Source organism: Equus caballus, chromosome 10 (assembly GCF_041296265.1).
Source record: "Equus caballus isolate H_3958 breed thoroughbred chromosome 10, TB-T2T, whole genome shotgun sequence".
NCBI classification, from domain to species: Eukaryota; Metazoa; Chordata; class Mammalia; order Perissodactyla; family Equidae; genus Equus; species Equus caballus.
The window spans coordinates 90,481,407-90,495,864 of record NC_091693.1 but is presented as its reverse complement, the minus strand read 5'-3'; the positions used below and the strand labels follow the sequence as shown (position 1 = coordinate 90,495,864).

General features: G+C 45.2%; 1 long non-coding RNA gene across 1 annotated transcript; it reads left to right on the top strand.

Moving 5' to 3' along the window:
- Positions 1-6,336: 6,336 nt before the first annotated feature.
- On the top strand, positions 6,337-11,042 carry LOC138916066 (uncharacterized). The gene is made up of 3 exons (XR_011422703.1): positions 6,337-6,435; positions 6,523-6,648; positions 8,547-11,042. It is a non-coding gene; the product is annotated as an uncharacterized lncRNA (long non-coding RNA).
- Positions 11,043-14,458: the final 3,416 nt, after the last annotated feature.

Genomic DNA, 14,458 nt, shown 5'->3' with positions numbered 1-14,458 from the left:
GAGAAGAAGGAGGTAAATTCCCATGATTCTGAGAGTCCACAGTTGTAAGACACACCACGGCTTTAATAACGTGGTGGGCGGGGGACGCTACCTCAGCATGTTACGTATGTACGTGTTCATTGTGTTACTCACTGACAGTGCCTATGCTTATTGACGTAGTGACACTCCTCCTCCTCCCTGTGTAGGGGAGGGAAGACTTTCCCTGTCCCTCCCAGGCTCAATAGCTGGATCTATGAAATAAACTGACAACAGGCGGATTAACAGGAGACACGGTATACAAATGTGTTAATCTTCAATGTTCCATGCATGGGGGCATCCCAGAAAAAGCGAACACCCATGAAGGCGGTGAGACCTGACAGCTTACGCAGAGATTTGAGTCTTAATAGGGGAAGGGGATGTAGGCAATTTAGGGAAGAGTAATTGATTTTTAGGAAAGATGAGTGGGCCCTTGGAAGAATAGATGGGAGATATGACAGCTGTGACAAGTTTGTTGGGGGGGGGAGTATCCTGAACTTCATCAGCAAAACTCACGCCTGTTGTGTTATTTGTGTTTCTAGCTCAAGTTAGCTTAAATTAGCTGATTTAGCTTAAATTTGGATTCCTGTTAGTTGAATAAAATACCTTTAAGAGATCCATTACCATGCTGCTTAGTGCTAAAAGAGAAGAACCCGGAACAGAAGCTCATGGACATGTACTAAGGGAAGCAAGTGCTCGTCCTGAGAGAAATGACTGCTCTTCCATCGTTTCTGGTAAAGCAGGAACCGGGGGCCTTTGGGACATTACAGGAGATGTCCCTGCATAGAGAGAAAGCTGCGTGCGTGTGTGATGGAGACACAGACCAGCCTCGAGAGCAGGGGCTTGACCGTGCCAAATTTCTCTTTCAGCCGGGATAGGCACCCGTCGCTGACCAGAGCATCTGGAAGGACTGTGGGTTTCCAGCTGACCTCCAGAGAGGTCTGAAGGAGTATAATCCATGGTCAGTCCCAAAGTTCTACAAGGACCAGAAGAAGAGCTGAAAACAACCTGTCAGAGCACGCCGTGCACAGTGTCCATGGCCAGTCACCCCGAAGAATTGTAAAACTCCAATGTGAGTGGTGACAGTGGAAGACGTTCAGGGCACGTCACCCCAAGAGGTGCTCTTGTACATTGATTATTGTGAGCTGAAAGCACTTGAAAAACAGCAAATGCGAGAGAGGCTTTCTGTGAACTCCTCTTCTCTCCCCAAAGACAGATCCTGTGAAATGAGCTCCAGGGTCATAGGTCCCCTGCCCGGGAGCATCGTCTACCAGGGAGATGGACTCTTGTCACAGGAGAGACGACTAGAGGTTGACACCACCACCAGACAAACTTATCACAAGCTATCATACCCCCCGTCTATTCTTCCAAGGGCCCACTTTCTTTCCTAAAAACAATTATTCTCCCCTAAACTGCCCACATCCTTCTCCCCTTCCCCTGTTAAGACTCAAATCTCTACATAAGCTGTCAGATCTCACCACTTTTGTGGGTATTTACTCTTTTCCTGTGATGCCCCCACACATGGAACATTGAAGATTATTAATACATTTGAAAATATTTTCTCCTGTTAATCTGTCTGTTGTCAGTTTATTTCGTAGACCCAGCTACTGAATCTAGGAGGAACAGGTAAAGTCTTTCCTCCCCTACACTGAGCTCAAGCCTGCCTGCCTCAGGGCTTTTGCACTTGCTGTTTTCTCTGCAGGGACTACCCTCCCAACTGCTCAGCCCCCACCTTTCTGCTCTCATGTCATTTAATCTGAGAAGCCTCCCTGTGTACCTCCTTTCCTGCTCTTTCTGTCTTATTTTCTTTGCAGCATTGATCACAATTGGAAATTATTTATTGGTTGAATTTTTTACTATCTATTTTTCCTCACTAGAATGAAACTTCATGAGATCAGGGTCTTTGCCCACTTTTTGTCTGTGTCTTCCTTGTGCCCACAAGTGTGCCTGGCACATGGTAGGTACTCAATACACAATAATTTGTCAGACGAATAGCTAATTGAGTGAATGAATGCAGAGGCCTTTCTAATTATGGTTCTAAGCTTGTGAAAGTACAGTCAATGACACCAAACCACTTCACTCCCTGGCATTCAAGTCTTTTTTACATGAATTTTTAAACTAATCACTATGTCAAAAATTCTTAAATGTTAAAAATAAGGGTGTCATAAAATTAAAGAAATACAGTGTTTTGGGAGTCCAAACACATCGGTTCAGTTTACAGGGCCTGCTCTTTCGGTTTGGCTCAGTTTTTCATTTCAGTTCACTGAGCCTGTTGGGTTAATCCTAGTAAGTGATTTATCTTTTTGCATAGGTTAGGGAATAAAGAAGACCAGAAAAGAAGAGGTGCCCCTTTTTAATTTTAAGTCCCCCAACGTTCTACCAAGCGTCTCTAAGTAAAACTTAACTCATTAAAGAAGAAAATAGCTCGGATCTAAATAAGAGTGTGTGTCCCCAAGATGGACCAGCCAGTTGTCTTCCTCCTTATTTGAACAAATAAACATGAGCAGGGCAGACAAGCACTCACCTGGCCTGGTACATTTATTGTGTGTGTTTGCACTTATCTGTTATTCTGTTGACTACAGTGAGGTTGACTATTTTCCCATGTGAATGTTCAGAATTTTTAAAATGTTTGTGCAGTTTAGTTTTTAAAAATTCATTTGTAAATGTGCTTATCATATAAAGAAATATTAGTCTTTTGTTTATGTCAGTGAAAAAAGGCTGTTGTGTTCTGAAATGATTCTGTTCTCATAAATTCCTAAGTATTTAGTTTGTTGGTGTCTAGTTTTCATTAGAGGGCATTAGACACTTAGAAGAAAATTTTGCAATTGCCGTATTTTCAATATGTGCTTCAGAGGCTGGCTGGGTTTTCACACTTGAAATAAACCTGCCAAATCTGTCTTCAGACGTGCTCACTCCTAGAGAAGTTGGCTAGATAGGCCTCATGCTTTATCTCCAGAATGAGGTGTACTTTTCTCCTGAAACAAGCGGCTTACACAGTGTCCTACAGAAGGAGTCTCCAGACTTCAACTTGCTGCATTTCAGCTCTGACATGAACCCTTAAAAAGAAATGTCTTGATTCTGGAGACTCTCGTGGTTGGTTCTTGGCTGCTGTGTTGAACCAAACGGTCATTCTTTGGTGGGTTCTCAGTGATGTCAAGCATCCAAACTTGAACAAATGTGGGATTTGAGGCTAAAACAAATCTTTTTAATGAAAGGACTTAATTCATATATACATTTCTGCCTTTGAACTTCAGGAAAATTTTTGTACTGCTTGGGTGGCTGAAAAATTCTTGGCCCTGGGCATTTTAACTATAATCTCTTAGAAACGTACAACCTGTTATGTCTTATTCCCTAACTATTGTGATTTCTCTGTGATAACTGAACTATCCAGGCAGAACTCTGGATGCTGCTGTTTTGAAGTGCCTTTCTGGAGCTAAATCAGAAGATTTGAATGGAAAACTCACCACAACAAAATGTAAACAACCGCCTAAGCTAAGGATCATTTACTCTAAGCCTTAAAACTTCTATTTGTCTGATGTTTTCTGAGTTAATACTTGTTTTAGTTTTCAAAGAAATTTAAGTCTTTAAGTTCCAAATTCTGATAGAAATCATTTGGAGAAACTTTAGGAAAAATGGTGAAATTTTCAGCTGGGCCAAGAGATTATGTTTTCCCTTCTTAACTTGGTCTCATTTATAAAATGAAAGATTTGGAATACACTGGTTCCTAAGAATCATTCTAACTCCAACATTTTACCCTTCTTTGGTTCCATCAGGAACATTGTATGTGAATTAATATTCCAGGGGCTTACACTGAGTACAGAAATCCAAGGACGAGGTCTGACTCACACGGCTGGGTTGAAAGCTCTGCTCTGCCTCTCACTAGCTAACTGAACTGGCAAGTTATTTCACTCCTCTGCATCCAGTTCTGCAGTGGGAAAATGGAGATAATCGTAGGACCCAGGGTCATTAGGAGGACCAAATACATCAACACATGTGAGGGGCTTAGAACACTGACGGGCACGTAGTCATGCTAGTTATTATTGTTTGTTCATTTTAGTGACAGGATGAATCTTTTTATTCCAAAGTTTGCTTGGAATTACTCAAAGATACAACAGGTGTTTCGTGGTTGTTTTCATATTATTGGGGAAGAATATTGCCTTTATTTTGCAAGTGGGTTCAAGAATTCTTTTATTCATTTACTTAGGTCTTTATAGAATTACAGAATATGGATTTACAGAGCTAGTGAATGTCAGCCTGTGATGGGGCTTCAGAAACCACATGACCCTTGGTGTCCTTTTCTTTTCTTTTTGGGAATGTTTTAATAAATATTTCCCCAAGCTTTATTGAGGTATAATTGACAAATAGAAATTGTATACATTTAAGGTATATGGTGGGGTGATATGATATTTGTACACATTGTGGAATATGACCACACCAAGCTAATGCACACATCTGTCATCTCACAGAGTTACCGTCTTGTCTGTGTGTATGTGTGTGTGGTGAGAACATTTATGATCTACTCTCCTGGCAGATTTCAAGTATCCAATATAATATTATTATTTTTCAATAAAATATTTTAACTTTTTGATTCATTAAAAAATAGAACAGTAAACCAATTTTAGTTTAAATACTCTTATTTTTAATTTCCGAATGTGTTTTTTCAGGATTAATTGCTTTTATGTAAATGAATTGACTTCTTGTCCACATGATAACTGACTTTTTCAGAACGTAAGAGTTGTGTGTGTTTGAGTGTACAGTGTGCTTTGGTAGACACACGCACAGTCAGGGGTTACTACAGTGTGTGTGTTTGAGTGTACAGTGTGCTTTGGTAGACACACGCACAGTCAGGGGTTACTACAGTGTGTGTGTTTGAGTGTACAGTGTGCTTTGGTAGACACACGCACAGTCAGGGGTTACTACAGTGTGTGTGTTTGAGTGTACAGTGTGCTTTGGTAGACACACGCACAGTCAGGGGTTACTACAGTGTGTGTGTTTGAGTGTACAGTGTGCTTTGGTAGACACACGCACAGTCAGGGGTTACTACAGTGTGTGTGTTTGAGTGTACAGTGTGCTTTGGTAGACACACGCACAGTCAGGGGTTACTACAGTGTGTGTGTTTGAGTGTACAGTGTGCTTTGGTAGACACACGCACAGTCAGGGGTTACTACAGTGGGTGTGTTTGAGTGTACAGTGTGCTTTGGTAGACACACGCACAGTCAGGGGTTACTACAGTCAAGCTGCTCTACTTGCCCATCTCCTCAGTTACTGTCTAGTGTGTGTGTGGTCACCGCACCTGAAATCTGCTCTTTCAGCGAACTTCTAGTGTCCAGGGCCGATTACTGACTACAGTCGTCATGCTGTTCATTAATCTCTAGACTTACTCATCCTGTATAACAGCAGGTTCGTCCTTCTGGCCAGCATCTCCTCATTTTCCCCAGCTCCTTGCCCCAGTACAGGCACCACGCTGTACACGAGATCCTCAGCACTTGCTCATCTTATAACTGAAAGTTCGTACCCTTTGACCAACATCTTCCTGTACCCAGGAACCCCAGAGTTCTTCGGAAATGAAGGAAGGTCATCCTCGAGGCCGTGAGGGATGAGTGAGGAAGGACGGGCCCCCATGGCCTCTTGTGTAATTCCACCAGACTGGCTTTGCTCCATCTGCTTTATAGATTGCAGTTCTTGGTAAGAGTTTATCTGATTTAACACAAATTTCCTCACTTTACAGATGACAAAACCAAGCCTGAGGGAGGTAAATTGATATGCCCAGGGGCACAGAACAGGTGAACAGCAGACCAGAAATAAACCCAGGTTTCCTGGCTGCCCACTAGACCACATTCCACACCTGCTACCACAGAAACAAGCCCACTAACAACAACAGCCAACCCCGAGGATCTCTAGGACATGCCAACGCATTTGTGCTAATCAGGGTTTCTTCTACTTGGTTAATTCAGTGAAGACTAATCCCAGGGGACTAGAACCTGGGAGTTAAACGAGATACCAGAGGTGAGGCCCTCAGATTGTTGGGTAAAGTCTTCAGAACCAAGTTTAGTTTCCCCATCTGTAGAAAAACGAGTGATTTCTTTTTGTGGGAAGCCTCCCAAGGGCCAAGTAATTCATGTGTGTCAAGCACCAAGGGATTTAGGGACGAAGAATTCCCTGCAGCTCTAAAGCAAGCACTATAATTTGAGGTTTCCTGACAGTTTGTGCAAGAAAAGAAATACTAAGCTTTCTTCTCTGGGCCAAACGCCAAGTTAGGTAATTAAACTTTGCCCATGTTCTGTCCCCGAGCTGTTTTAATTAGATAAGAGCTCTGCCTTCATTTCCTCTGCTGAACTGAACTGCAATGTTGCCACATGCCTTTCAACAACTGCTAATGCCCTCCTTTGCTTTCCCCTTCAGAACAGGAAAGTTTTTGCCGTAAGTACCTGGCTTTCTTCAGGGTACAAAATGCTTTCCAAGGAGCCGAGGGGTTAGAGGGCAAATCTTTGTGTTTCCCAATGCTAGATCTCTCAGCTTCAGGTCTGCTCGGACACCCAGAGAGGAATCCATAAGCAATACCTTTCCTGCTGGTCCTGACACGTCTGACAGATGTTAAGGGAAAGCTTTAGTCAATTGCTCAAGAAACAGTTGGTAAGTGGTTCAAAGTCTTGCAGTCATCCCCTATCCCACACCCTGCCCCCTTGCTCCTTGAAGAACTGCCCAATGAAATAATAGGTCCACAGAGTCCCAGAAGATGAGTCCATTGACTTCGCTGCCTCATCAGCAATGTGGCTTTTCTGCAGCACAGAACAGCAGTGCCCCTGTGATACCGACGCTGATAAGAGTTTCCCTACATTAAACCCAGCATATATGAGGGTAAAACCAAAGCACTCTTTCCCTGCTTACTCCCTGGCTTCCTGGCTCCAGAATCCACTGTCCTCCATGGAGACAGACACTGTCAAGGGCAAGCACCTGGATTCATTATCTCCTCCCCACAGAGAGATACAGGCTGGTGGGAAAGCTGCTGACCAGCAAGGTCATGGGCTCCCTCCTCTCTGCAAGTAGTCTCAAGGCCAAAGACAGGCTGGTGGGAAAGTCCTACCAGCAAGGCCGTATGCTACCCCTCCCCTACCTAAAACCCCAAATAAAAAACCTTCCTTTTAGCTTTTCGGGGAGTTTGGGATTTCAGCGTTAGCTGCCCTCTCTCCTTGCTCAGCGCTGTGCAGTAATAAAGTCCTACTTTCTTCCACCACACCCGGTGTCAGAGATTGGCTTGCTGTGCAGCAGGTGAGTGAACTCACTTCAGGTTCGATATCACGTGCCCAGTCAAGCAGGCTGTGTACTCAGAAAGAGTCGAGTCCTGGTACCAACACCCTACTTAATTGCAAGGTTATCTTAGGTGAGTTACTCAATTTCTCGAAGCTTCTTTTCTCGGACTTACCTAGTTTTTCACTTAAAATATCTTGAGGCTGTTCTGTACTGGCACATGCCATCTACTTAACTGCTTTTTTAGTGGCTACCCAGCAGGCCATTCTATAGCTGAGCCATTGTTTAACTGTGGATGGTCCTTTAGGCTTCTTCCAGTCTTTTGCTCTGGGCAGCAATGCTGCAATGTGGGAGGGTAATTGCACACATGGGAAGATGTCCCTGTAAGACAGACTCTTGTAAGCAGAATTCCTGGGTGAGAAAATCTCTGTATCAGACAGTTGGGTAGTTAGGGTCTCCCTTGTGGTCGTGTCTCCATTCTCTCACCAGCTGTGCCTGATGTGCTGTTTCCTCCTGGAAAGCTTTGTTAACTTCGTTAGCTGAAAATGGCCTCTCACTGTAGCTTTATGTGCATTGCTCTTGGTGTGAGTAAGGGTGGGCATCCTTTCATTTTTAGACAACTGTTTTTATTCTCCTTTCCCAAGTCTTTTGCGCATTTTCTCTAGGGTGTTGGTCTTTTCCTTATTGGAGTATAAGAACTCTTTATGTACCTGGAAATTAGTCCTTTGTTTGTTGTATGAATCTCAAATACACACACACACGTATACTTGTTTGTTTTTAACTTTGTTTAGTTTTCCAAGCAGAATTTTAAAAATTATTTTATGCCTTCTGGGGTTTTTTTGTTTTTTTTGTTTTTTCTTTTTGAGGAAGATCAGCCCTGAGCTAACATCCGCTGCCAATCCTCCTCTTTTTGCTGAGGAAGACCGGCCCTGAACTAACATCCATGCCCATCTTCCTCTACTTTATATGTGGGATGCCTGCCACAGCATGGCTTGACAAGTGGTGTGTAGGTCCATACCCGTGATCTGAATCAGCGAACCCTGGGCCGCCAAAGGGGAAGGTGCAAACTAAACCACTGCCCCACTGGGCCGGCCCCGGCTTCTGGGTGTTTATCATATTTAGAAAGGTCTTTCTCACTCTGAAATTAAAATCTCCCAATTTTTCTTCTGAATATATTGTGACTTCATTTTTTACATTTCAATACTTGATCCATCTGGCTTTTATTTTATTATAAGCTGTGAAGTAGGGAGCTAATTTTATTTTACTTTATTTTATTTTTCCAGATGGCCACCTGGTTGTTCCAGTGCCGTTTACTGAACAATACATCATTCTCCAACTGACCTGGTCACATCCTAAATTTCTGTGCTTATTTAACATATTGCTGGACTTTCCACACTCTTTTACTGATGTTTTTGTCCTTATGCAAACAAAAATGTTGTTTTAATAATTAGAACCTTATACTTTAATATCTGAGAGAGTATCTATTTTCTAGTTTTTCAAGGATTCTCCTGGCCTATCTTGCTTGTTTATTTTTTCATATGAGAATCCACTTATCTAGCTCGTCCCCCTCCAACAAAATCAATTAGTTTTTTTGGGGGGGAAGTGCATTAAATTTATAATTTTTTAGGAAGACTATATATTTATGATGTTGAACTTTTGTGTTCAAGATTATGGTACGTCTTTCCATTCCACTGTTTGACGTCCCGCAGTAGAAGTTTGTGCATACGCATGCCATGGAGTGGAGAGAACCTGAGGAGGAGAAATAATGGTGCCTGCCTCGAAGTATTGCTATAACAATTAGATGTGGATAATGTACAGCGCTGGCCCTTACCCGTGCTCAAGAAATGCAACCTATGACGAATGTACATTTTATTGCCATATCTTGGCATGTGTGTGACTAATCCAATAAGATAAACAGTCTCTTGATAATCTGAAACTTCCCTGGCTGTGACTCATACTCGGTTCTGCCCTGAAACAGAAATACTTTCCTATCTTGGCCCCTCGTCCTGGGCTCTGCTCACCTCCGTGAGGGCCGGCAGGGCGACCAGAAGTCCCCGGGGCAGCTATGCGTCCTTGTTGGACGTCAGCGTGGAACAGACCATGGCTGCCCTGCCTGCCCGGGGAGCGCTCAGCAGCCCGAAGAGGCGACGGGGCGGACGTGAATTTCGGGCCTCTCCCCACAGCTGGGGGCGGGAGGAAGCTCTAGGGCTGGATGCAGAGATTCAAAAGCCATTTTATTTCTGTTTTAAGGCAGAGCATCTCCCTCCGTAGGATAGAAGGCGTTTGGTCAAGATAGCTCAGCTGTCGACCAAATGGAGAGTCTGGAGGGTCGTCTCCCGACGCTCAGTGCCCGTGTCTGTGTATCTCACACGCCTCACAGCACACTCGCTGTGTGCTCGGAATGGAGCTAACCGTTTTATTCTATTCAGTCCTCTCGAGTGGATACCATCATCCCAATTTACAAGTAAAATAACATCACATCACAGATCTAGAAACTGGCAAAACTGCTCTTGAAGATTTGCTCGTCTCCAAAGTCTGTGCTGTTAACCACGAGGCTTAATTTAGCAGATTCTGGATGAGTTGAACACAATCAACTGTAAAATAAACGGAAATGCTCTTTGACTGCGTGTCAGAGCACGCTCCTTCACTGGGGACAGGATGAGTCTGAGGCTGTCGTGCTGCTGTTATTGGTGTAAGTATTCCTTTTGTTAACAAAATTACGCTTCCTCTGAGGGTGACAATTCCTGGGGAAGAAATTTCCTGTCTTTTCAGCTGCATTTGCTTTCAGGGAACAAGATTTATATTTTCGTGTGATCTGAATGTGCCATAGCAACAATGCTGAAGGATATTCTTTTCAATTACTGGTCTTAATGTTTTCATGTCTTCACTTGATAGAAAACTTGTTTGCGTCACACCTCCTTTTGGCCTTTCCCAGGTAGCCTGTCCAACTTCTGAGAAATATTCCAGCAAATGTGAAAGGCGATCCAGAGAATTACTTCCTCCCCAGGGAAAAAAGCATGTGGCCAGTGAATCAGGGGAAACTGATTCCCAGGGAGGGGGACACGCAAGGCTCTTCAGCATGAGTCACAGAGCATGAGGACTATCCCGTGATTGAAAAAGGTGAACGAACGCAGCCAGAGCGCCTTTAAGAGTTTCCATCGATGTATCAGCTCGGGCTTGTTTCCACCCAGGCTGGGGGGTCACGGTGGTGAGGGATAAGGGATTGTCACCAACACACACAAAGGGGTGCCCTGTCAGAGGAGGATCCAGCCAGGTGTGGAGGGCCAGGGAACTGGGAGCCCCCACTGGACGAGTGGGGTGGGCGTCTGGAAGGTCAGCATCAGGGAGGGCCAATGGGGGAAAGGCCTGGCGTCTAGGAACAGGGGTACATGAGACCCACATAGTCACAGCACTGGCAGGAGAGGCTGGCTGGACTAGGTGTCAGGGGACCGCACTCCTAGAAGAACCGGGGAGAGCAATCTGGACTTGGTCTGGGAGGAGGTGGAGCATTTGGTGTTTTAGCAAGGGAGATACTCCAGGAAAGGGCCAACTCACTGGGGCGATGGGCGAGACCTGTTCTAGGAACTGTATGTCTGTCTTGCTCATTGCTGTACTGTCTTCAGGAGGCCCTCTGCTTGGCACACAGGAGACACTCAACTAAGTGTTTGTTGAGTGAATATATGAGGCACAAGGCAAGCATTCAGTCTCTCAATGCAGGACACGTGGTACGAGCAGGTCTCTGAGTGGGGCTGACGATGCTGAGTCACCTGAACACGGGATGACTAAGGACGTGGTTAACCCAGAGCCCAGGGCTGGGCTGGACCTGCAGGTGGGTCAGGGCCGGGGAAGGCAGGAGGGCGAAGGGCAGGCAGGGGCTCCTTACTCATTCTGGACACCTCTACTTTATTGTTAAATCTTCACTTTTGATGGAGCACACTGTCTTAGCCCTTTTGGGCAGCTATAACAAAAATACCAAAGACTGATGGCTTATAAGCAACAGAAAGTTATTTCTCACCATTGTGGAGGCTGGAAGCGTGATATCAGGGCACTGGCAGAGTCGGTGTCCCGTGAGGGCCTGGGTGGTAGATGTCTGTCTTCTCACTGTCCTCGCACGGGGAAAGGAGGCAAGGGAGCTGTCTGGGCCCTCTTTTATGAGGGCTCTAATCCCATTCATGAGGGTTCTGCCCTCAGGACCTACTTACCTTCCAAAGGGCCCCCTCTGATACCATCACACGGGGGGCAGGTTTTAGCATACGAATCTGGGGGAACACAAACATTCAGGCCATAGCGCACGCTGAAATGGTCCTCACTTTTCATCAAACTGGAAAGTTTTGCCAGTTTCCACGGAGCTAAGATGGTAGGCTCTTCTTAGGAAGTCACAAGCCCCAGATGTCCAGGGTTCACAATCTTCTGAGCAAGATCATTTCAGTTTATTAAACTCTTGTTTTGGGGCTGGTTCTGGGACAGGTCCACTGTAGACAGAATCTCTGTTCCTCCAAGTAGTCCTTAAAGGTAGATGATACTGGCTCCACTTTACAGACGAGAAACCTGAGGACTGAGTTCAATGTTGCCGCCGAGGCTACGCAGAGAGGAAATGTCCGGCCCAGAATCCACCCTCTTTCTCCAAACGTCCCTGGACCACGCTGCTCAGACTCTAGTGTACAGACGGTCCCCTTGTTAAAATGCAGATTCTGGCTCGGATTCTGAGATAGAGCCCGAGACTCTGCTCTTCTGGTGAGCTCCCAGGTGACGCTGATGCATTAGAGTCTGAGCCGCGAGTGAGCATCAAGAGCCTGGAGAGGGGTTGGCCAGATAGCAAATATTTTCAGCTCAGTGGGCTAGATGGTCCTTGTGACATCTACTCAACTGCCATCATAGCGCGAAAGCCGCCACACACGATACATAACAGAAGAGTGTGGCTGTGTCCAATAAAATTCATTATAAATGGGCCGGGCCCAAGGCCAAGTTTCACAGGTTTAGATCCTGTGTGCTGACCTAGCGCCATTCATTGAGCCACGCTGAGGCAGCGTCCCACATGCCAGAACTAGAAGGATCCACAACTAAAAAATATATACAACTATGTACCACTTTAGGGAGAAGAAGGAAAAATAAATCTTAAAAAAAAAAAAGAAATAGACATTTCTGAGTCCTTTAAAAAATTTATTATAAACACTGAAACTTGAATTTCATATAATTTTCACCTATCACAACGCATTATTTTTCTTTTGATTTGTTTTCAACCATTCAACAAAGCTTGTTTCCTGACTCCCAGTCAGTCTAGAAATTCAGTGGCCTTGGCGTCACGGCGGGAGGAACTTACCTAAGAGGACGGCCCGGGGTCTGAGGTTTTGTGAGATGGCGGGGAACCAGGACGCTGGCAGACAGGGGCTGAGCCAGGGGCGAGCTGGCCTTCACGTCGGAGCCGCCTCTCTGACAGGCTTCGGCACGTTCGGAGAGGTGGTGTGGGGAAACCCTCTATTATCGTCTGCCTTATTTTCCCCCAGTGCAAAGTGGGACCGGAGAGAGTGCCTACCTCACAGGGTTATTGCGAAGACAAAGAGAAATGAGCCGATGCACATAGAGCTTCAGTGACTTGTGGCGGGTGTCACAGGGATGAGTGGCGCTGTGAGCATGATGATGGAAATGGGATATAAGAGCGGGAGCCCGCGGGAACCCAGCGTGACCTCCGGGCTGGCCAGCTCCAAGGTCACGAGAGAGACTTTGCTGATCGTCACACTGTGGGTGTAGGCCATCCTCCAGTTTGGAGGAAAATGCTCTGAGGAAGTGAGAACTAAGCACAGTCAGATAGAGGGTGTCGGGCTCCCGGGAAAATGTCTGCTGAGGACGTGGAACCCGCAAGAGGACTGCAGGTGGGGCTGGTACCGATTAATAATCACAATTAACAGCTGACACTTGCAGCACTTGGCATGTGCTTGGTCATGTCCTAGCGTCTTATAAGCCGTGATCTATTTAACCCCCACCATCACTGCACGAAGTGGGCACTAGTGTCATGCCCATTTGACAGAGAAGCAAACAGGGGCAGAGAGAGGGTCAGGAACACGCCCAAGGCCCCCCTTTCTCTAAGTGGCAGCACAGCCGGCCTCCAGCATCCCTGCTCTTCATCAACGCACCAAGTTTCACTCCAGGATCTCTAGGATCTCTGGATAAAGTTAGCGTGGCTGGCATGGGGACCATGGGGCGGGGCCTTCTCCCAGGGAGCAGATGGGGCCCTGGGGATTTGCAGTTCTTTTGTGCTGCTTGGTCATGACAGACAGTCATCTGACTCATACGGAAATGGAAACAGTTCTTCTTGTCTCTGTAGTTCAAGGCACTAACCACTGGAGCCAGAGTCCCTCCCTTGCCACTCAGCTGGCGGTGGGTGCGAGGTTAAATGTCAGTCCGTATTCTGCATCTTGATGTAGCATCATTTTCAGAAGCAGGTGGGCTGGCACACGTATCTGTGTCGGTGACGACCCTGGCCTCACAGGTGGACTGTGCACAGGCAATATGAAACAGAAAGATGCTCATTATGGGTCAGAAAGAAATGCCACTTGAACCAGGTCTCCCGAAATTAGTGCCTCTGACTACATGGATCCTATGAGTCTAGAGAAAAGTTCGGGTGGTTTCCCATATCGTGGCTATTGTTTTCCCATCAGTTATATTCTAACAATCAAATAGATGTTTTAAAATTGAGTTTGGAAAAGTAATTTTTAATAAGGGTATTCCCAACTCTGTATACCTCAGAGAATTTGCACTGGAAAATTCTCTCAGTGTGTGTGCCCATATTTGGTAGCTTCCTCATCAATGACGTCAGATTTCCAGGATATTCCAGAATTGCCTTTACCACTTTTTTTTTTATTTGCAAGAGGAGCACTGAAACTAGAAATGTTATATTACCTTTTCTTGAAGGATAAAGAATAATATATGAACTGCATATCTTTATGGCATATAAAAATATCTCTATTCACAAGCCTTGACCGTGATCAGTGACAGCTTTCCCCGTCAAGCAAAACAATCTCAGAGTCCGAGGAAGCCTTAGTGACTAAGAGCCTCTGCGTTATTGCCAACAGAGTAACAGATACGTCTTGGATTCTAGCCTACACCTAATTAATATTATTAATATAATATATGATAATAGTATTTTTATTAATATGGTAGTCATTAATATAATGACTTCATGCAGACACAGAACTGG